Consider the following 22,697-nt stretch of genomic DNA (forward strand, 5'->3'; position numbering starts at 1 on the left):
ATCTCTTCCATTCCTGCCATACTGCCCTGATCTAACTGAACCACCGTTATATCTGTCTCTATAGTAGACTCGGAAATCTCAACTTGACTACTCAAGGACCACTGATCTGGCAACCGCAGTATCGATACACTGTGTCTTACAGACCTCCGTCTAGCAACCGGGGGTAAAGAATGGAACGCTGGTTGTCCGTCTATTAGATCCTCAGATCGATGGAGTCTACGATCTTTAGTCCAGAGGGCTTGGGGAATATCTGCTTGGTCGGAAGCAATTGTGCTAAACTACCCAGAAAAAAGATAAATAAAGCATAATAAGGAAATAATGAACAGAAAAACGGACAGCATAACAACTTAAAGAAAGACAACACACAGTTGGCAAGCATATGCTGAATGAACCGTTCTCAACCACTGATCACTGTTCCCAAGTCACTGCCCCAAATCTGAATCTGATACCCGCGGATATAACTGATTCTTAAAACACTGAAGCCGCAGGCCTGATACCCAAACTTGCAGACTGATACGTGCATACCTGTAGAGGCCAACTCTAAAAGCACATAGCAGCCAAAACACCCCTATGGAGGGGTAGGGTTTCCCTGTCCTATTTTTTCAGGAGCTAGGGTTTCACTACGCACACAGTGGTTTCAAACAACCTATAATCGGGTAAGCAACATGTTCTAGTTTGGAATAGTCACTACGGATTCCGAATATGCACTAGGTCGAATGGTCAAAAGGGGTGCCCCGGTAAAAATCGGGGTTTGTGTTCCCATCGTGGCAGAGCCCGTAACCGGTCAGCCTTATGGCACACTTCTCAAAGCGAGCCTCCGGCAAACCGTTCAAGAATAGCAGATGGAAAACATGGTGTCCTAGGCACACCAATGCAAATGCAATGCAAAGAAACACGTAAGTGTAATGAAAACAAGGTATCATGAGTTCGAGTAAAGTTCTCCAAACTCCCCAGTGGAGTCGCCAGAAACTGTAGACGTGCCCGAACGTCCTGGGAAAATCACGTTTTGTTCATTGGGCTCACTACAGTTCGGACTCAAATGTCACGATTCTGAATCTAATCTCGCAAAGTGCCATGCAAGACCGATAAATCACCAAAGAGTCCAAATCCGGTAAATTGTTTTGAAAAATTGATTTTTAGAAAGAAGCGCCAAACATGGACTGCTTTACCAGATATAGAGTCGCCACCTAAATGTTTTATTTTGGAGAATTTAGGAAACCCTGACTCGTGCCTAAGGCCATGTGTCCGTTATCACCAAAGTTGCCTCGGCTCGGGAACTTGGGTACGAGAGGGGAAGGTCATGCAATGAGCACCCCCGCTCGCCGGATCAAAGATCGGTCTTTACTAACAAGATATCTTGTTTTTGAAAACACAGGTGTTCTTATTCCGATTATTTAACCTAGAATTACTATGTTATGCGCACAGCAAACAAGTATAGACTAGATCACCTAAATTGGAACAAAGCATTACATATCCGTTTGTTTGAACATGGTTTGAGGTTTGCTACTCGCAAGTAGGCTAAATCGAGGATTTCAATGAATTGTCCCAATTCAAGCAATCCAACCTTCACCCACAGGTATTTAGGTAGTTATATCACATAAGCAGTTAGCCTCATGGCAAGCATACTATCATGCCAGTCACTCACACACATGCAAGGATGCTAAAGCATAAACACTCACCGAGTACTCCGAGCCAAAACAAAAGCTACGTTACAAATCAATTCATGATCCTAGCTATGTCTAAAATGCCTAATGCAACACATACAAAATGCAACTAAGATAGGCTCGACTATTCTAAAATGTCATGTGAAATGCAATTTGATACATGTATTCAAACATGAATTGAAATACAATGCAGTTAGAATGGTGCGCCGAGCCCGGTGCATGCAAGACAGATGAATGGATGCAAACATGCGAGCATAAGGTTGCTAATTGAAACATGTCCTAAAACTAACCATCGTAAGCTGGTAAATAAAAGGGAGAAAGAAATGGGGGTTGGAAGACATGCATCACACACATGCACACTTATTTACAACAGTTGTGCCCTCTCGACGGAGGGTCCGAATGAATAATACAGAACCGACTAGCTAATCTAAGCTAATCTAATTAAACTAGTTATTACACAACAGAATGAATAACAAGCTACAACTAATTATTACACAACTCTAACTAATTAACAAATTAACTAAGTTAGCAATTGAATAAGCATGTAAACTATATGAAATAGGCTACCTCCAATCTGCCTTGGATGACGAAGGATGCATGCCCGGTCACCTCGTGCGAAAATCCATCGCGATGCCCCGCCTTGCCTCTGTTTGCAACTGGTCTCAGAACACTGCAAAAAGCTCTAGAAGGATGAAACTCCATCATGGGAATCTGTAGGAGGGATGCTGACCAATTGTTGGCATTGGAGACCACCTGCCGACCACTTTCTGTGCTGAAAACCAGAAAAAGTGGTCTGCCAGCCACTTTATCTGGTCAGCTGACCAGTTTCTGCTACCAGACTTTAGTTTGCTGCAACAGAGAGCAAGAAAGGGGCATGGCAAAGTATTTGCAACACATGTATGCATGACCACCCTCCCTCTAATTACATAAGCTCAAGGGGGGGTGGTTCTCGACCCTCGGGCCACCAATCACACATCTCGATGCATGATGGCTAAGGAGCCCAAGTTGTATAACTCAATATGAAATTAATGCACACACGAACACATAAAGCCTAAAACTCCATCATGTATAGTCAAGAGTGTCGGCGACCGAGAATAGAGGCACATTTCATCACTTCGAGTATGAAACGCCCTCGTTTCCCGTGTTTGGACTAACTCCTATTCCAAACACAATGCAACAAATAACATGTCATGGCATACACAATGCGGGTCAAGCATGCGAACATACAATGCAATGAAACAAGCATGTGAACAAGATGGAAGGGACAAGCATGAAAATATGCAATGCAACATGAACAACCTAACAAGGCTAATGGCATACTCAATGCATATGCATACATACTCAATACAAGGCAACATATGCATGCAATCAATGTGAACAACAACTAGCATACACAATGCAAATGGACGTGGCATACATAATGCAATGAACCACATGGCATACACAATGCTCGATGGACTTAAACCGAAATGGACTGACCTCAGTCATGCCCAAATCAGTGACCATACATGCTAAGATAGAAACTCAAAATGCTATACAAGCATGCATGCATATTGGCCCAAGCTTATGGCTCAAAACACAACTCCCCAATAGCATTGAAAGGATGAAACACGAGGTACAATGGCATATGTTCCAGCACTAAAATGGCATGCAAAATGACTTAGAATCATGTGAACAACCCATGTGATGCATGTTGAAAAGCTCAAGCGTCAAAGCTAGTGAAGTGGATTACACTAGAGGCATGCAAGATAATGCTCAAATGGCCAAACTAACCCCAAACAGACCCTATGCAGGCCAAAACAGTAGTAAAAATGAGTTGGGATGATGGCTTGAAAGGCACAAAAATGAGGCTCATGCAATGGCTCACAAATAGGGCACAAAAAGCATAACCCTCAAGAGCACTTAAAGAGCGGAAAATATGGAAGTGTAACAGCCCTACATGCTCTGAAATATCATTCTCAATGATGCCAAAACATGCAAATACTTCAAGTTAAGCATGCAAAAGACCTCAAAACTCAAAGCTAGTCAAGGCTATTACACTGCAAGCATGCATGACAAGCCTCAATCGACCAAGAAGCCTCAAAACAGAGCTAAGACAGCCTAAAATAAGAACAAAATCATGCTAGAACATAGCCAAAATATGATAGGATAATGAGCCAAAACACCATGCATACAAAGCTAGTAAACAAGATTTACACTACAAGCATATGGAGCATCCAAGAGGCTACCAAACCAGCCAAAAACAGAGTCATGACATGTCAAATGATGGCCAAAAATCTACTGAAATGGAGCCAATACATGCTAGAAAGACATGCTACTTTGATGAGCCACAAATGAAAATACACTACACATACAAGAAGCAAACACAAGGAGGCCAAACCAGCCACAGACAGAGCTAAGGCAGGCCCTAAAGGTCATGGAAAAGTGCCTGAACCAAGCCTTGAAAGTATGAAGATGCATGCTCCTTTGATAGGCCAAAACTGCAAGCAAACAAAACAAGAAGAGAGGGGATCACCCCCCTCTGATTTGAGGCCTCAAAATGACATGCCTACCATTAAAAATCCATTGTATTTTAGTGGCTAAAAGGCCAAGCAAAGACCAACCCAAAGGCCTTAAGGCATGGCACAAAACAACACTAAACAAGGCATGCAAGAGGGTAGAAGGCCCTCAACACCAAAAGGGCCTTAAACAAACATGCTAAGGACTAAAAAATAGAGCCTTTACAGTTCAATGTTAAGCCAAGAGAAGCATGCAAATATGGCTAAGAGAGTGATCAAAACAAAGCTTAAAAGGGAGAAAAGAGGTTACCCTTGAAGCACTGCAATACCCGCAAATTTCTCAGCCAAGAACCCGCTTTTTAACCTCCAAAATGTCCTCCAAGAACCTAAGTATAATGATGGGGGTGTATGGTTAAGAGTTGTGGTGCAAAAGTGAAGAACAACACCCTCTTTAGGCACCAAATATAGAGATATAGACGGAGTTATATACTTATGCCTTAGGGAAATTTCAGAATCTCTGGAATGGAGAGGGAGGCTCTCTCTTATAGAAAAACAAAACATAAAGCTTCTTAGAGAAGCTAAAACCTGGATGCCATCCCTCCATACACGTGTATGGAGGATACAGTCTGTGCCCCCCAGCTGGCACAACTAGCATCCGCACAGTCTGCCAAAACAAGGGGAGAGCTGCCGACCACTTCAAGTGGTCTCCTAGAAAAAAAAGTGGTCGGCTGGGGGAAATGGTGGTATCCACACTGAAAGCAAGCCAATGGTGGGGTGGAGACCAGAAAAGGTGGCCCAAAGACCAAGAAAACCAGTTTCCTGAACAGAAAATCGGTTGGCAGGAAGGAAAGTGATCTCCGAGGGAAAAAAACGGGTCTCCCACCCTCGTACCACCTTCCAAGCAAGGAAAACAAGGTTTGTACAAAAAACAAACCAACACGGATGCAAAACGAGAGTTAGGGAGGCAAAGCGCACAGCCGGGAGCCTCGAAACCCAGCTGTTGAGCACCAAAAGTGGTATACGACCACAGTTTCTTGCTAGGGAGAGGAAGCAAGGTGTGGTTCAAAAACCAAGCCAAACGGAGAACGTTAAGCGGTCCCGAGACAAGGCGCACGACCGAAGGCTCCAAAAACCAGAAACTAGTCTCCAAACGGGAAAAGTGGCCTACGACCACGAAAAGTAGTCTACGACCACAGAGGGATGGTCTACAAGACCTCTCCCTCCCTCCGGGAACGGAAACAAGTCTTTGGTCCACAAACCGAGCCAAAGCGCAAAGATTTCGGAGACCTGGAGGCAAGGCTCTCAGCCAAAACTTCGAAGCTCGAAATGAGCACAACATGCACTATCATCGAGTGCTCAATCGATGACGTCTGAGTCTTAAGGTTAGTCAAAAATGAGGTGTCTACAGTTGCCCCTCTTTGATAGAACTCGAAAGTCATAAGTGACGGGAGTGAATGTCAGAGCCCAGAGACGACTCATTTTTGACATGGCTGAATACTTAGACAAACAGGCCAGATAACACAGAGACGTGCCCACAGGCAGGGGCAAAATGCAAAAGACATGCACGAGGCCAAACATAACTTATGAATGCGACAGCTTTAAGCGAACGAATACAAATCAAACTGCATTTCATGCAGAAAGAATGTGAGAGAATTATACAATTCTCGCTACGTCTCACGCAGAGAATACAATACCGTTCGGCTCGTCTGGTCGCGCCAGCTTCAAATGAACCGTACATACAATATCGTGCCTGCAAAAGGATGAAACTCAATAGGTACAATATCGTTAGATACATGCATGGCAAGGCAAGTGAAAAGCGCGTGACAACGCAAGTGGAGGGGTGCATGACAATGCAAATAACGTGCACAACAACACAAACAAGGTGTGCATGACAATGCAAGAAAAGTGCATGACAATGCAGGAAACGTGCGCAACAACGCAAACAAGGTGTGCATAACAATGCAAGAAAAGTGCAACTTCAATAGCATGTTTGGAACAAAATGACGAGTAAAGAAGTTCATGCCTTCAAGAGAGCAATTCAACCGTGACCTCTGATTTACCTCTCGGAGGGGTTACACCGTATTCCAAAAGGGTACACCTTGCCCATGACGAGTAACGATGAGCCACACATCGAAGATTCGAATTTGAAGTTCCCGCAGAGACAATTTTGCGCCGAAAATTGTACTTTTCTTGTGCTTTCTCGAGAGCCGAGGACTCCAATCATTACCAAAATATATAGGGAGAACAAATGGACTTTGGAGACCACCCTGAGGGCCACCGACCACCTAGAACATCCACCGACCAGTTGTTGACCACCAAGTGGTCGGCCAGCCAGAAAAACTGGTTGGTCGACTAGTTTACATAATTCGGGGCAGTTTTGTCTTTTAACGTTCGGCCCTTTAAGTTCACACATCCAAATCACTCTTGCTCACAACTCTAAGGCCTAAATACATCCCTCTTCCTTCCTTGACCATTTTCTCTCTCAGATCTACACTTTATATGCGTTTTCCAATGCCCCCACGCAAAGTTGTTTTGCGAAAACTTTTGATTCTTTTCGTTTTGAACCGATTAAAATTTGATTTCGGTGCTTATTTCTCCATTTTCACCACTTGAGGTATGTTTGTCTCGAAGTTTGGCACTTTTTCTCGGGCGTTGACTTTTGTTGACTTTTTCTCTTCCCGAGAGTTGACTTTTGTTGACTTTTTGCAATTTTGGCTCATTTTGCTCATTCTTGCTCATTTTTGCAGATTTTTTCAGATGTCGGGTCACTTTCATCATGACGGAGGTTCTCCACATGTCGAGGATGAGCCAAACATTATGTCATTGCCTCCGAGGATACGGCCGTTTGATCCTACAGCATACCATCCGGGGGAGCACATTCTTCCTCCTAGCACCTTCTATCACTTTACCGACTTCGTGCGGCGAGCACCCGTGGACCTACTGCTACGGGAGCCAGAGTCTCACCTATCTCACCAGGCGTGAGAGGTATGTACTTCACTTTTACATTGTATGCAATGTATTATGCATTTCCTATACATTTCATGTTTTCGTTATGCTCGTTCTGAACACATTCATATGCACAGTACTTTTGCTTTTTCTGGCATACGGCTTGCACACGGCACAATACTGATTTGGCACACAGCTCATTTAGGATATGATGCGGACTTGGCACATAGTTCACCACAATATTCTATGAATTTGGCACACAGCTCACTCTAAACACACGATTCATTCTGACCACACAATTCATTTCGGGCACACAGTATATTTTTGGGCACACAACTCGTTCTTGGGGCACACGGCTCATTCTCGGGCGCACAACTCATTTTCTGGCACACAGCTCATTCTTGGGGCACACGGCTCATTCTCAAGCACACAGCTCATTTTTGGGCACACAGCTCATTCAGTTCGGGCACACAGCTCGTTTTCAGGCACACAGCTCGTTTTCAGGGCACACAGCTCGCTTTCGGGCACACAGCTCGTTTTTAGGAACACAGCTCATTTTCGGGCACACAGCTCATTTTTCAGGCACACAGCTCGCGTTCGGGCATACAGCTCATTCTCAGGCACACAGCTCATTCTCGGGCACGCAGCTCATTTTCATTTCTGAACACACAGCTCATTCACTTCATTTGCACGCAGCTCATACATTTCACTCTGAACACGCAGCTCACACATTTCAACTCTAAACATGCAGCCCATACATTTTCATTTCTGAACACACAGCTCATTCACTTCATTTGCACGCAGCTCTTATATTCCACTTTGAACACTTACACATTTCTATTCTGAAACTGAATACATCTGTTCATTCTGAATGGTATCTTCCCGTTCCACACGGGGTTATGGATCGATTATTGCTAGGGAGTGGTATATGGAGCTCCCAGATGCTGTTCGCCATATCGTGGATGAGATAGGATTTGGACCTTTCTGTGCGGGCTTCTCGCGTCATCGGGCGAGTAAGACTCTCATGGGGCACTTGTGGAGAGATGGTGGGACACCACCAACTCGTTCCATTTTTCAACTACTGGGGACATGACGATGAGCCCATATGATTTCTTCATGCTAATGGCCCTTGACGTAGCAGGCCGACCGATGGCCTATGATGCAGATAAGGGCGAGTGGGAGGCCGCTTGGATTTATCTGTTCGGAGCCCGCCCACCGATCGACAGATCATCAGGTAGGGTCAGGTACACCTGGTTTTCTGAGCGATTAAGGAGGACTTTGCCTGAGACCATCGAGGCCATACAGCAGTATGCCCGGGGATTTTTGATGTTCCTCCTCGGGACCACTCTGTTTTCTGACAAGGGGAACACACTTGGACTTTATCTGCTCAGTGCTTTGGTAGACCTATCACAGGTCAGTCAGTATGATTGGGGTGGCACTGGCCTCGCTACCCTTTATTGCTTCATAACTGCGAACTCCCGCGGGCGGGGGAACATAGTAGGTGGCTACTGGCGAGCCTGGGAGGTATGTTCTGTCCTCTTTGATTTACATTTCTACTTTTTATTACCTGTACACTGCACACGGCACACATTACTTTTTGTATTCTACATTCTGCACTCAGCATTCTGTACTACCTTATACATTATGTATACTGACAGCTACTGTCTTGTCTTTCACAACTATGGATTTACTCCTACTTCCCGACGCTGGCTCCTGAGCTCGAGGTTGAGGTACCTCTGGAGATCCCCTTCTCTCGCAGATTTGAGGGGTGGTGCCGGCCGAGGCCTCAGGAGACTCTGCTATACCTCCGATAGTTCCTCGACACTGTACGGGCGACAATGGTAATCAAGAACTCTCAGTTCTTCATGCTTTCAGCTTTAATTCATCTTGCATATTCATGACATCTAATCTGTTTATGCACTTGCCATCTGCAGATTACTTGGCAGCCATGGGCACCCTTGTCAGGAGATGCCTAGTTTTCAATTCCCTAAGGCATGGGCCGCTTCTCGATATAGGGTTTTATTTGAAGGGCCAGCTGGTAGGGCCTGGTTTCTGGGGGATCGCTTTTTGCGTCAGACGATGGGCAACCCTGCTCAGGATATCCCCTCAGCACCTCCAGAGGACATGCGGTCCACCGAGAGACTCACTCCCCAGGAGGTCGAGGTCCTTATGTTGGGTACTGATGCGATTTTGTTGCTGGAGGAGGGGGAGTACGCGACCTACCGCCATACGTACTTGATGCCCCCAATGACAGGTGTCCGTACCCCCACGAGGAGAGCTACTGACGTTCCATCATCGAGTCACACTCAAGCTACAGATATCCTTTCCACTAGCAGGGCCAGCATATCGAGGGGTAAGGCTAGAAGGATGCCCTCGATTTTCCAGTATGCTGGGTGGCCGGATCTCCCGATCGAGCTGACATGCTGGGAGTATGGGGCGTCTTACCAGATTCCCCTGGAGCCTCTATTGCCCGATCATCGATATGTCAGTGACCCTGACTCACCACCAGTATGCTTTACAATTTTGATTTATCACTCAGATATTTAGACACCCATTCCTTCACTGATGACTTGCACTTGTGTCTGCAACCTCCCAAAGAGTATACTGAGGGGCTACTTGGAGTGGTAGCCTCACTCGAGAGGATGATCTTGAGGAGGGAGACGCTGCTGTTCGCCTCCGGCGTCTCAGTACTTTTGAATTTCCTTGCATTTATCATACTTCTGATGACATACTGAAATTGAACATTTCACTACATTGATTGACTGCATGTGTAGAGCACATCTGACACACCATATTCACATACTGTATCTACATGCACACACTCTATGCAGCATTCTCGCATCTGCATCTAATATACATACTTTGGCTGATGTATTTAAAACGCCTTTTTTAGGTCCCGCCGCTATAGACCAGGCCATCCAGGCCTTCTCGAGGGGCTGGGAGAGGGGACTCGACTCGCAGCCGAGGCAGACGTAGAGCGCCTATCAGAGATGACGAGGAGTCCAACGAGGAGGAGGAGTCTGCGCATCCTCAGCCAGAGACATCTACAGGCAGAGAGGATGACTCTGGTTCTGGTTCTGAGAGCGGAGGTGATGCCGAGGAGGATTCCGAGGACGGCGGATCTGATTCGGATGGTGGTGCCGGTGGGGGTGGTGCAGAGGCTGCTCAGCCGAAGAGGATGAAGAGAGCCTCCCGATCTTGAGCCTGACAGCACTAATGCAGATGTTCCTGCTTTATTTTCCTTTTTACATGTAGTTGTAGCACATTGTACAGTGTTAGGCAATTTTATTTTCTTTAAAACTTGTACCCTGTTGTAAAATGTTGTAAAAAGAAGCTATGATGGAATGAAACATCTTTTTGTTCAAAAGTGTTGTATTTCGTATTCTTAGCATCGCATCGCATCATTTTGCACAAAAAAGAGATTGAATGGAAATTGAGCATTGTACATTGCTAAGTCAGGTAATGAGCCAACATAGCAAATTAAACAGCTTAACTCACTAAGAAACAACAAGACCTTAGCAAGTTTACAACTCGATAAGCAAATCTTGACAACTTGATAAACAAAGAGCAACAACTCGACAAGCAAAACTTAACAACTCGATAAGCAAAACTTAACAACTCGATAAATAAAGAGCAACAACTCGATAAACAAATAGCAACAACTCGATAAGCAATCGCATTTTGGACAAGCGGAGCAATGGAACACATCCGAAACAGAGGTAAACTCGGACCTTTAGCACTCCCAACACATGGAAAGGCTAGGAGCTCTCTTCTAGAGGCTAGGAAAAGGCTAAAAACCAGTTTTTCTCCATAGCCGACCACCAAAAGTGGCTGGCCCACCAGTTTTTGTTCTGCAAACCAGTTATATGGCCGGGTGACCTCCAGATTTTTGACACTTGTCCTCCCAACAGTGCCTTATCCTCCATAAAGGTTCCAGCTTCGTGGTTCTCTCATTCCATCTCAGTTTTGCATCAAAATGGAGGCATTTCTCATCCAAAATCTCACAACTTGGATTGCTACCTTAGACTGCTCGAAAAAGTTAAACTTTCGGGGCTTCGGCATAAATACACTATTCACGCTGAGTCGCACCCCGCTGCACTTTCCGTTTCTCCATGCCGCGGCAAGGTTTTGGAATCTAGTAACACATGTCTTTAGCTTTGGTGGGCAAGAAATGTGTCCTACCTTCGAAGACTTCCAAGCTTTGATGGAATCCGAGGACAACGAAGAAATCTTGCCCTAGCTTCGCTTCGGCCACATCCAAGCCTTAGGACGAATGTGTGGGCTCACTATGCATGACGCTTGGTCATGGATTTGTGACGGAATGCAGGACATTTCGAGTTTGATTCATCGGTTTTCTGATGCCGGTGACCGCGGCGACCATCATTGGCAGGGCTTTCGGCGACATGCGCTTTGCTTGTGCATGCTGTCCCGTTTCTTGCTTGCCCCAGGCTCTGGAGGGTTTAGCACTCGTTTGATCGAAGTTACCCAAGGCTTAAAAGAGGGCAAGAGCTGCATTGCCGTGACACTGGCTAAGGCATTGATGGGCTTGGACGCTTTTCATCGCCGAGAGACGACTAGATTCGTGGGGAGTCCACTACTGCTGCAGGTAATGTTTCCCACCCTGTCTCACATATATATTGCTCACATCACTCGGTCCTCATGCTCGATTTTTTTCTCAAAACCCTATTCTAACTTTTCTCTCACGGTACATCTCTCTATTCATTAATCTCTCATTTTTCATCCCTCCCCAGGTGTGGTTGATGGATAAGTTGCAGGTTGTGGACTCATGCCCAGCGTATTCAGCTCGCAGCTATTTCTTCTGACGACGTCTGGTCGATGCCCTTGATGAGGGATGGTGGTTCGATTGGATGTGCAGTTTGTCCGCAGACCACATTGCTTGGCGGTGCCCTTGGCTCAGTCTACCAGCGATGAGCTACAACATGTCCCGACAGACCGGGATTCAGTTGATTGGCCTGACTTACTGTGTCTTCTATTTTCCATTTCAGTTCCGGCGTCAGTTCAGACATGATCAGACTTGCCCGGCAGAGGGGATAGAGTATCCTGCTGCATTTCCGGTCCGAGGCGCACATCTAGCTCAGTATGCCACCGCATGGGGGACAAGAGAGCTTCTGGCCTCCGCTCCCACTTTCAGTTTCACCCTCTCTGATGAGTGCATGGATTGGCTCAATGAAGAGGCACAGGTAGGGCCCATTTTGGCATCAGAGGCTTCGACCGGCTTTGGGAGGAGGCGTAGGGACAGCTGACTATGCCCGGATTTATTTTCTTTTAATCATAACTTTCAAGTTTTCTTTATGAATGTAATGAAAAACAACTTCAATTTTGTATTCAAGAGCAGGAGGACTCTATCTTGAAATCAATAAAATTGAAGGTTGTGGGTACTGAAAATTTTCCGTTCGGTCCAAAAATGGTCTAAGTTGTAAAAAGATTAATTTGAGCAAAATTAACTTTTATTAAAAATTTTCAAAACCATTTTCGATATGGATCAGAACTGGACATGCCTAAGATCTGTCACTGAGATGTACAACTTCGGACTCCAGCAACTGGAAAGTTGCCCCGAGTCTGAATATCACTGTACCGGAGACCACAACTGAGCTCTTGAATGCAAAATAGACAAAGATGACCCAAACATGATCACATGGACAAAGTTGATCGGGGAAGTGTTTATGGCTAGACTTCAGGACGAAGTTGCCTACGTATCCCAAACATGGGAATCAAGCCTTATGTAGTTCGGCTAGGGTTTACTCATGTATTAACTCTCTCCTTTTGTGCTCTAACTTTTTCCAAGGCCGCCCTTTCTGGGTTTTCAACCTTGCGAGCTTAGTTTTTATAATTTCAAATTTTCTGTGCTCTAACTTTTACCTAGGTCGCCCTTTCAGGTTTTCGGTCTAGCGAGCCTCTCAGGGAAAATATTTCTTGAATTTGTCCATGTTGATCGGTTGAGAGAACTCTAGGCCATCTAGGTCCATCAGAACGACAGCTCCACCCGACCAGATAGACTTGATAATGTAAGGGCCAGTCCAATTCGGTCTGAACTTGCCCCTAGGGTAGTGGATGGGAGCTCGGTTGTCTTTGAGCACCAAATCTCCTTCTTTCAAATTCCTGGACTTAACCTTCTTATTGAAAGCCCTGGCAATTCGTCGTTGATAACCTTGAACATGGTACTGTGCTTTCAGCCTTCTCTCATCAAAGAGCATGAGTTCCTCGAATCTGCTCTACTGCCAATCTGCCTCAACTATCTGACACTCAACCAGTACTCGTAATGACGGAACTTCAATTTTGATAGGTAGAATGGCCTCCATTCCATAGAGCAAGGAATACGAAGTCACCCCAGTAGAAGTCCGAATTAAAGTCCGGTAGCCCCACAGAGCAAATGGCAGCTTATCTGACCAGTCCAGGTAGGTTTCCACCATCTTCTGTAAAATGTGTTTGATGTTCTTGTTGGCGGCCTCAACTGCTCCGTTGGTCTGTGGCCGATATGTAGATGACTTGTGAAAAGTTACGTTGTATTTTTCCAACAAGTCGATCATTTCCTTCTTGAAGTGGGAACCATTATCTGAAATGATCTCGTTCGGGACCCCATATCGACAGATGATGTTGTTCCTGATGAATTTCGCAACATGCGATGCCTTCAACACCGCATAAGATTGGGCCTCAACCCACTTTGTGAAATAGTCTATCACGACCAGAATGAACTCATGCCCATTGGATCCCTTTGGAGTGACAGCCTCGATCACATCAATCCCCCAGACTGAAAATGGCCATGGCGAAGTCATGTTATACAGCTTCGACGGCGAAATATTCATGCGGTTTGCATGGATCTGGCATTTGTGGCATTGCCGAACAAAGCCAATACAATCCTCCTCCATGGTGGACCAGTAATAACCCTGTCTGAGGATCTTTCGGGATAGCATCACCCCGTTCATGTGCGCTCCGCACTCTCCTCCATGGATGGCCTCCATCAGGCGCTTTGATTCTTTAGCATCAACACACAGCTTATGCATCCCCAGATGACCTCTCCTATATAGTTTTCCTCCGCAGACGATGAACTGAGCAGCCATTCTTCATATTGCCCTCTTGTCTTTGGCATTTGCCCCTGGTGGATGTACTTCTTTCTCCAAGAAGTTCCAGACATCGTAATACCAGGGTTCTCATCTTGAACCTCATCTGTGGCAGCAATCAGCTCGTAGGCCGGCACAAATTTCTGGACAATGATGATCGGACGCATCCGAACTCCAAAAGGGATGTCCATCATAGAAGATAGAGTTGCTAATGAATCTGTGAACCTGTTGTTTTCTCTTAACAGATGAGCGAAGTTCAGTTTCTCAAACCGAGGAATCATCAAGTCCAAGGTCTAGTGGCAAATTCTCATCTTTTTTTTTTTGACTTTCCAATCTCCGTTAGCTTGAGATACAACAAGGTTCGAGTCCCCGATGACGTCCAACCGTTTTGCCCGTAGTTCTAGGGCTGCTTCTAAACCAGCAATACATGCCTCACACTCTGCTTCGTTGTTCGATACTTTGAACCAGAGTTTGAATGCTAGAGGGATACGGGAATTGTCGGGTGCTATCAGCAACACCCCTATCCATACCCGTATTGGTTTGATGCTCCGTCAAAGTACATCGTCCAAAATTCTTCTTCGACATGCAAAATGGCCTTGTCTGGGAATAGGTACTGAACTGTTTCATTCCCTTCAACTGGGTGATCAGCTAGGAACCCCGCTACCGCTCTCCCCTTTACTGACTTGCGCGTCACATACTTCAAATCGAATTCGAAAAGCAGAAGCAACCGATGAGCTAGCCTACCCGTAAGTTCCGGTTTCGGTTTCTTGAAGAGATATTTGATGGGATCTAATCTTGAAACCAACATTACAGAGTGAGCTAACAGGTAGTGCCACAGCTTCCTGGTAGCCCATACCAAGGCCAAACAAGCCTTCTCGAGCGGAGTGTAGCGGGTCTCGTAATCCAACATCTTCTTGCTCAGGTAGTAGATAGTTTTCTTCACTTTGTCCTCAGACTCCTGTGCAAGCATGCAGCCCATTGTAGTTTCAGTCACTGAAAGATACAAAATCAACGGTTTCCCCAGCTCAGGCGATGACAACACAGGTGGGTTTTGTAAACATTGCTTAATCTGTTCGAAAGCAGCTTGGCATCGGCCGTCCCATTGGAACTTCTTTCCTTTCTTGAGGAGACCAAAAAGTGGTTCACAAGTCAAGGTTAATTTTGCGATAAATCGTCTTATGAATTGCACTTTACCCAAAAAGCCTCGCACCTCCTTTTCAGTCCTCGGTGGTGGCATTTCTAAGATGGCCTTGATTTTGGAAGGGTCGACTTCGATACCTCTCTGTGTAATCAAGAACTCCAGCATTTTCCCTGTTGTAACACCAAATGTACATTTCTGAGGATTCAGCCGCAACCGAAATTCCCTGATCCTTTGGAAAAACTTTTGCAAGGCGGTGTAGTGGCCCTCTCTTTTCTTGGACTTGACAATCATGTCGTCCACGTACACCTCAACCTCTTTGTGGATCATGTCGTGCAATATCGTGGTCACAGCCCATTGATATGTAGCTCCAGCATTCTTTAACCCAAATGGCATCACCCTGTAACAATATGTCCCCCACGGGGTGGTGAAAGTAGTCTTCTCTCGATCTTCGGGTGCCGTCAGAATCTGATTGTAGCCTGAGAATCCATCCATGAACGAGAGCAGCGCATGCCCAGCAGTGAAGCCCAGTAACTCATCGATATCCGGCAAAGGAAAGTCGTCCTTCAAACTGGCTTTGTTCAAATCCTTGAAATTCACACATACCCGAATCCTGCCATCCTTCTTCGGCACCGGAACTATGTTGGCCAGCCAAGTCGGGTACTCAAATACCAGCAGGAACCCTGCATCAATTTGCTTGGTGACCTGTTCTTTAATCGTGAGAGCCCAGTCCGGGCGGATCCTTCTGAGCTTCTGCTTAATGGGTCGGGCCTCTGGGTCAAGAGGGATCCGGTGCTGTACAATCTTAGGATCGATTCCAGGCATGTCTTCGTAGGACCACGCGAAAACATCTTTGAAATCTTTTAATAAAACGACTAAGCGCTCGCGCTCCTCCGAAGACAACGTGGACCCGATCTGGACCAGCCGCGGGTCCTTCTCAATACCAACATTAACTGTAGTGATTTCATCAACCAAGGGTTTAACAAATCTCTCCTGCTCTTGATCAATTAAACGCTGTAAAATCGGAGGAATTTCTTCCTCGTCGTTTTCATCAAAATTTTGAAAGTTCTGATCAATACAATAAATCAAAGGCACAGAAAAGTACTCAGAAGCCACAGCCATTCCATTTTCATTAATCACTTCCAAATCGTCAGATTCCTCTGTTACAACAGACTCAAAAGAGAAAGAAAAAGACGACCTAGACAGGACTGTGGCATCCGGGTTATCATCCCCAAGAATATCGGACTTAGACTCAGATGAGCTGGAACCTGATTCTGACTCCACAGACTCGGTGGAATCAGATTCCGGCTCACTACATGACCCGGTGCTGCTTGATAAAAATCCCTCCTCATACTGCCAGATGAGAGAGGGTGCGACAGATGCATCCAAAATGTTTGAGGATCTGAAAGTAGACAAGCCAGTGCTACCCCCATTTCAATCTTGGTGCTCTCAGAATCCACTTCCTTACACTGCTCAACTTCAGCTAATGGGTGTATCTGCTCCTCGATAACATCATCTCCGGATAACTGCAGGTCAAAGAAGATCTCAAACCCTGGCAAGCGACACTTCTCTGCATTCAACCATGGTTCTGGGAAGCCGCAGAATGGAAAATCCTCCCCCTCCCAGACAAAGCGTCCATTTAGGGTACCCTGGATGGGTCGGTGCATTAACTCATAAGGCTTCCCAGCCTGCTTTGCTCTGGCTTTCCCAGCCATCTCCTTGCCTTTCCTCACCCAGTCCTCTTTGGTTGGCAGATAACCCACGCCAAAGGTATGCGGGTTGTGCGGCATTTCGACCGATACTGCAATGCATTTCCGGCCACTTTTCCCTAATCCCATCCCGGGGATGTGTTGGAGCTTGTTCATGACGTACACTGATTGTGCGTTGACATATAACCCTTCATCAACAACCAAGATGTTCTGTACGACCCGGCCTCGGCGAGGGTAAATCCTGACAGGAACATATCCTCCGTGCCATGCTCAATTTCCAAAACCAGTGTAGACACCTCTGGCGGCAGATGGATTGACGAATTCCCAAAAACTATAGCCACCCCTTCCCATGGGGGTACTTCAACTTCTGATGTAGGGTGGAAGAGACCACCCTCACCTAGTGTAGCCACGGCCGCCTTTGGAGTAGATTGAAAGTCGCGGGAATGTCCAAGACATGGAAGTCAATCTCATGTTGTCCTGGACCAACCTGAGTCTGGATCTTTACGGTCCTCATCACTTCTCTGCTAGTATTGTCATATGCCCTTATTACCTGGGCTGTTGGCACAAAGTCCCCGGGCTTCAACCCAATTGCATATGTCGTCCTCGACGGGCACATGTTAATAGCGAATCACGTGTCAACAAGAACTACCGGTACCCACTTGTCTCTACATTCCACAGAGATGTATAGAGGTTTGTTATGATTTGCACCCTCAGGTGGTACTCCCTTGTCGGAAAAGGTCAACATCGGGGAAACCCGTCCCGGAAAAACCAATCCTACCAGCTGCTCAGGCATGGTGTCTATTGAGAGTTTGGCTTTGTCCATTGCAGATAGGACAGCTTGTCTATGAACTCGTGAAGCCATAAGCAGTCCCCAGATAGAGATGTCTGCCTGCATCTTTTTCAACTGTTTCAGCACAGCCTTTTCTTCGAGTAGCTTTTCCTTCTGCTTCTCCGCCTCCTTGTCCTTTCCGGATGCCTCTAGTTGATCTAGGTATGGGGGTTTGAAATACCGCCCGCTCCTAGTCACGTGGTCAACTTCGCCAATATACCAGGTATCATTCGGCTGGTTATTCCCCCAGTCCTCATTGGTGTGGGCATGACATAGGTCATCGCCTTCCCACCACATGCCATCGGCAGCCAACAGACACCTGTTTGCCTCCGTTATAACTATCCTTGCACCCACAGCACCTTCCGTCCATGTGCTTGTAGCACGCTCTGTCCTTATGCACACAGCACGTTCAGTCCCCACAGGGGCTTTGGCCTTTCTGGCTCTCTCAAAATCTTCGATCCCTTCCCGTTCAAACTGCTTCAGTTCAACCTGCTGTTCAATATCTCCTGTATTCAAAATGCCCAGATCCTGAGCAAAATTCTTGGCACTGGCGATTTCCGGCGATGCATTCTGATTCCCGGCCCTTCCGGCCACAGCTGATGTCCTTGTCCCTGACGGGCCCTGTTCTGGTTGAGATTCTTCAACAACATCTGGTTGGTCATCAAGCCACCCTATAGCCTCTGCTGACCCATCAAAATCAAACCAGTTGACTGTCATGTCTCCTGGATCTTGTTCGTTGAAAAATTGAAGGTTAGCAATGTCCACTTCCAGATCCGCTAAGTCATCTAGCCTCAGATCAAGTCCATCCTCCCGTACTACACAAATCTCTGCCCCCACTGGCAATTCCACATTCGGCCTAACCTAGCCCGCTGACATAATGTAGCCACTCGGATTGTATACCTCCTCAGCAAAGCTCCTAAATTCTTCAGACCCTAAATCAACAGTCCCACTTTTCTTCGAAATCATCCCTGTCCTATCTTCGATAATCACCACCATTGGTTCAGGTTGGGTTCAGGAGATGTCCAACATGCACAAGTCAGTGCTGTCAGGAATGAACACCTCCGGCTTGGGTAGGTGGGACGGGGTGATGTATACGCTAGGGTCGTATGACACAACCCCAGTTTGGATCAGATTGATGCGTTTAGGAGGTGGAGCTTGGTTATGTGGCTGGAGAGGGTTGGTTGTGACATTCGGTTTTTCCGGAGGTACAATCACCCTGTTGTCAACGAGATCTTGAATCTCGTGACACAACCTAAAGCAATGGTCGGTGTCGGGACCATACTGTTGGTGAAAGGCGCAGTATTTAGCTGGGTTATGGGAGGGGAGATGTGTTTCTGGCAATGGCCGCGGCTCCAGGGGCTTCAAGTGCCCTTTCTTGATTAAAACCCCTAGAGCTTTGGACAGGGGCATGTATAGTGGAGTGAAGGTTCTTTGGCCTCGAGGTAGGTACTTGGTTGTTTGTGAGTTACTTCCGGATGCACCGGTGAATGGTGTAGCCGTAAGGGTTCTTGGGGCGGTGGCTGTGACAATGCTCACATCTGAAGCTCTGGCAGCTGCAGCACTGCTTGTGCCTGCAGTCGTACTGCGGTAAAAAGTCCTCCTGGGCTGCTCTCTGTAATTGTCAATCAGACCCTGCTTCAAGGCGTCTTCGATCTACACCCCCAATCTCATGTAGATCTGCAAAAGTGTGGAGAGGGAGGACGATCATCTTCTGCATGAGCTTGGGCTGGAGGTTGTGCACAACCATCCGTATTTGATCTTTGTCAGTCGGCCTAATGGTCATCATTGAGGCTTTGGCCCTCCAGCGGGTTGCGAAGTCGGAAAAGCTCTCCTTCGGCTCCTGTCTAGTCGTCTCGAGATCACGAGTTGTGATCTCGATCTGTGTATTGTAAGAGTATTGAGCCACGAAGGCCTCAGCCATCTCTTCCCAGTTCCTCTTAACGGAGTCTTCCAGTTTTGCATACCAAATAGCCGCTACACCTAACAGGGTCCGGCCAAATAGGGAAAACTTCTGCAATCTGGAGAGGCCCATCGGCCTTAAGATATCTGAAAACAGCAGTAGGTGCACCATGGGATCCCCAAACCCTTCGAAACGGTCTATGTGCGGCATTTTAAATCGGTCCGGCAGAGTCACAGCCGAGTCGGTGTACCCATCCTCAATGTCCATAATGGATTTCAGACCTTGAGATTTCTTGAACAGCTTTTCAAGATTGCTCACTTTTAGTGTCGTGGGGTCCACCTCGAACTCAAAGGGAGAATCTGGGAGGTTGGTCTGTGCTTTGGGTGGTTAGGGTAGGATCGGGGGGGGGGGAGCCGGTCCTGTTGGAACGTCTGTATCATCATGGACGTGTATTGTCTCCCCAGGTATGGGAACTCTTGGTGGAGGAGGAACCTGGTGTGAAGCAAATGCTCCGGCTTGCTACTATAGCCTGGTAATTAACTCTTCCTATTGGGCCATGACTTCGGCCTGTTGTTTGGCAAATTTTGCTTGACGGGCAGCGTCCTGCCACATGGTTTTCGTACTTTCCTGGAGCTGACGCATCATCTTTTCCATTCTTGCCATACTGCCCTGATTTAACTAAACCACCGATATATCTGTCTCTACAGTAGACTCGGAAATCTCAACCTGACTACTCAAGGACCACTGATCTGGCAACCGCGGTATCGATACACTGTGCCTTACTGACCTCCGTCTAGAAACTGGGGGTAAAGAATGGAACACTGGTTGTCCGTCTATTAGATCCTCAGATCGATGGAGTCTACGACCTCTAGTCCAGAGTGCTTGGAGAATATCTGCTTGGTCGGAAGCAATTGTGCTAAACTACCTAGCAAAAAGATAAATAAAGCATAATAAGGAAATAATGAACGAAAAAATGGACAGCATAACAACTTAAATAAAGACAACACACAGTTGGCAAGCATATGCTGAATGAACCGTTCTCAACCATTGATCAATGTTCCCAAATCACTGCCCCAAATCTGAATCTGATACCCGCAGATATAACTGATTCTTAAAACACTGATGCCCGCAGGCCTGATACCCAAACTTGCAGACTCATACGTGCATACCTGTAGAGGCCAACTCTAAAAGCACGTAGAAAGCAAGTGAGAGCCAAAACACCCCTATGGAGGGGTAGGGTTTCACTACGCACACAGCGGTTTCAAACAGCCTATAATCAGGTAAGCAACCTGTCCAAGTTTGGAATAGTTACTACGGATTTCGAATATGCACTAGGTCGAATGGTCAAAAGGGGTGCCTTGGTAAAAACCAGGGTTTGTGTTCCTATCGTGACAGAGCCCGTAACCGGTCAGCCTTATGGCACGCTTCTCAAAGCGAGCCTCCGGCAAACCGTTTAGGAATAGCAAATGGAAAACACGGTGTCCTAGGCGCACCAATGCAAATGCAATACAAAGAAACACATAAGTGTAATCAAAACAAGGTATCATGAGTTCGAGTCAAGTTCTCCAAACTCCCCAGCGAAGTCGCCAGAAACTGTAGACCCGCCCGAACGTCCCGGGAAAATCCCATTTTGTTCAATGGGCTCACTACAGTTCGGACTCAAATGTCACGGTTCTGAATCTAATCTCGCAAAGTGCCAAGCAAGACCGATAAATCACGAGAGTTCAAATCCGGCAAATTGTATTGAAAAATTGATTTTTAAAAAGAAGTGCCAAACATGGACTGCTTTGCCAGATATAGAGTCGCCACCTAAATGTTCTATTTTGTAGAATTTAGGAAACCCTGACTCGTGCCTAAGGCCACGTGTCCGTCATCACCAAAGTTGCCTCGGCTCGTGAACTTGGGTACGAGAGGGGAAGGTCATGCAATAAGCACCCCCGCTCGCCCAATCAAAGATCGGCCTTTACTAACATGGTATCTTGTTTTTGAAAACACATGTGTTCTTATTCCGGTTATTTAACCTGGAATTACTATGTTATGCGCACAACAAATAAGTATAGACTAGATCACCTAAATTGGAACAAAGCATTACATATCCGTTTGTTTGAACATGGTTTGAGGTTTGCTACTCGCAAGTAGGCTAAATCAAGGATTTCAATGAATTGTCCCAATTCAAGCAATCCAACCTTCACCCACAGGCTTTCAGGCAGTTATATCACATAAGCAGTTAGCCTCATGGCAAGCATGTTATCATGGCAGTCACTCACACACATGCAAGGATGCTAAAGCATAAACACTCACCGAGTACCCCGAGTCAAAACAAAAGCTACGTTAGAAATCAATTCATGATCCTAGCTATGTCTAGAATGCCTAATGCAACACATACAAAATGCAAATAAGATAGGCTCGGCTATTCTAAAATGTCATGTGAAATGCAATTTGATACATGTATTCAAACAGGAATTGAAATACAATGCAGTTAGTATGATGAGCCGAGCCCGGTGCATGCAAGACAGATGAATGGATGCAAACATGCGAGCATAAGGATGTTAATTGAAACATGTCCTAAAACTAACCATCGTAAGCTGGTAAATAAAAGAGAGAAAGAAATGGGGGTTGGAAGACATGCATCACACACACACACACTTATTTACAACAGTTGTGCCCTCTCGACGGAGGGTTCGAATGAATAATACAGAACCAACTAGCTAATCTAAGCTAATGTAACTAAACTAGTTATTACACAACAGAATGAATAACAAGCTACAGCTAATTATTACACAACTCTAACTAATTAACAAATTAACTAAGTTAGCAATTGAATAAGCATGTAAACTATATGAAATAGGCTGCCTCCAATATGCCTTGGATGACGAAGGATGCATGCCCGGTCACCTCGTGCGAAAATCCATCGCGATGCCCCGATTTGCCTCT

Source organism: Camellia sinensis, chromosome 8, assembly GCF_055761805.1.
Source record: "Camellia sinensis isolate YWXY chromosome 8, ASM5576180v1, whole genome shotgun sequence".
NCBI lineage: Eukaryota > Viridiplantae > Streptophyta > Magnoliopsida > Ericales > Theaceae > Camellia > Camellia sinensis.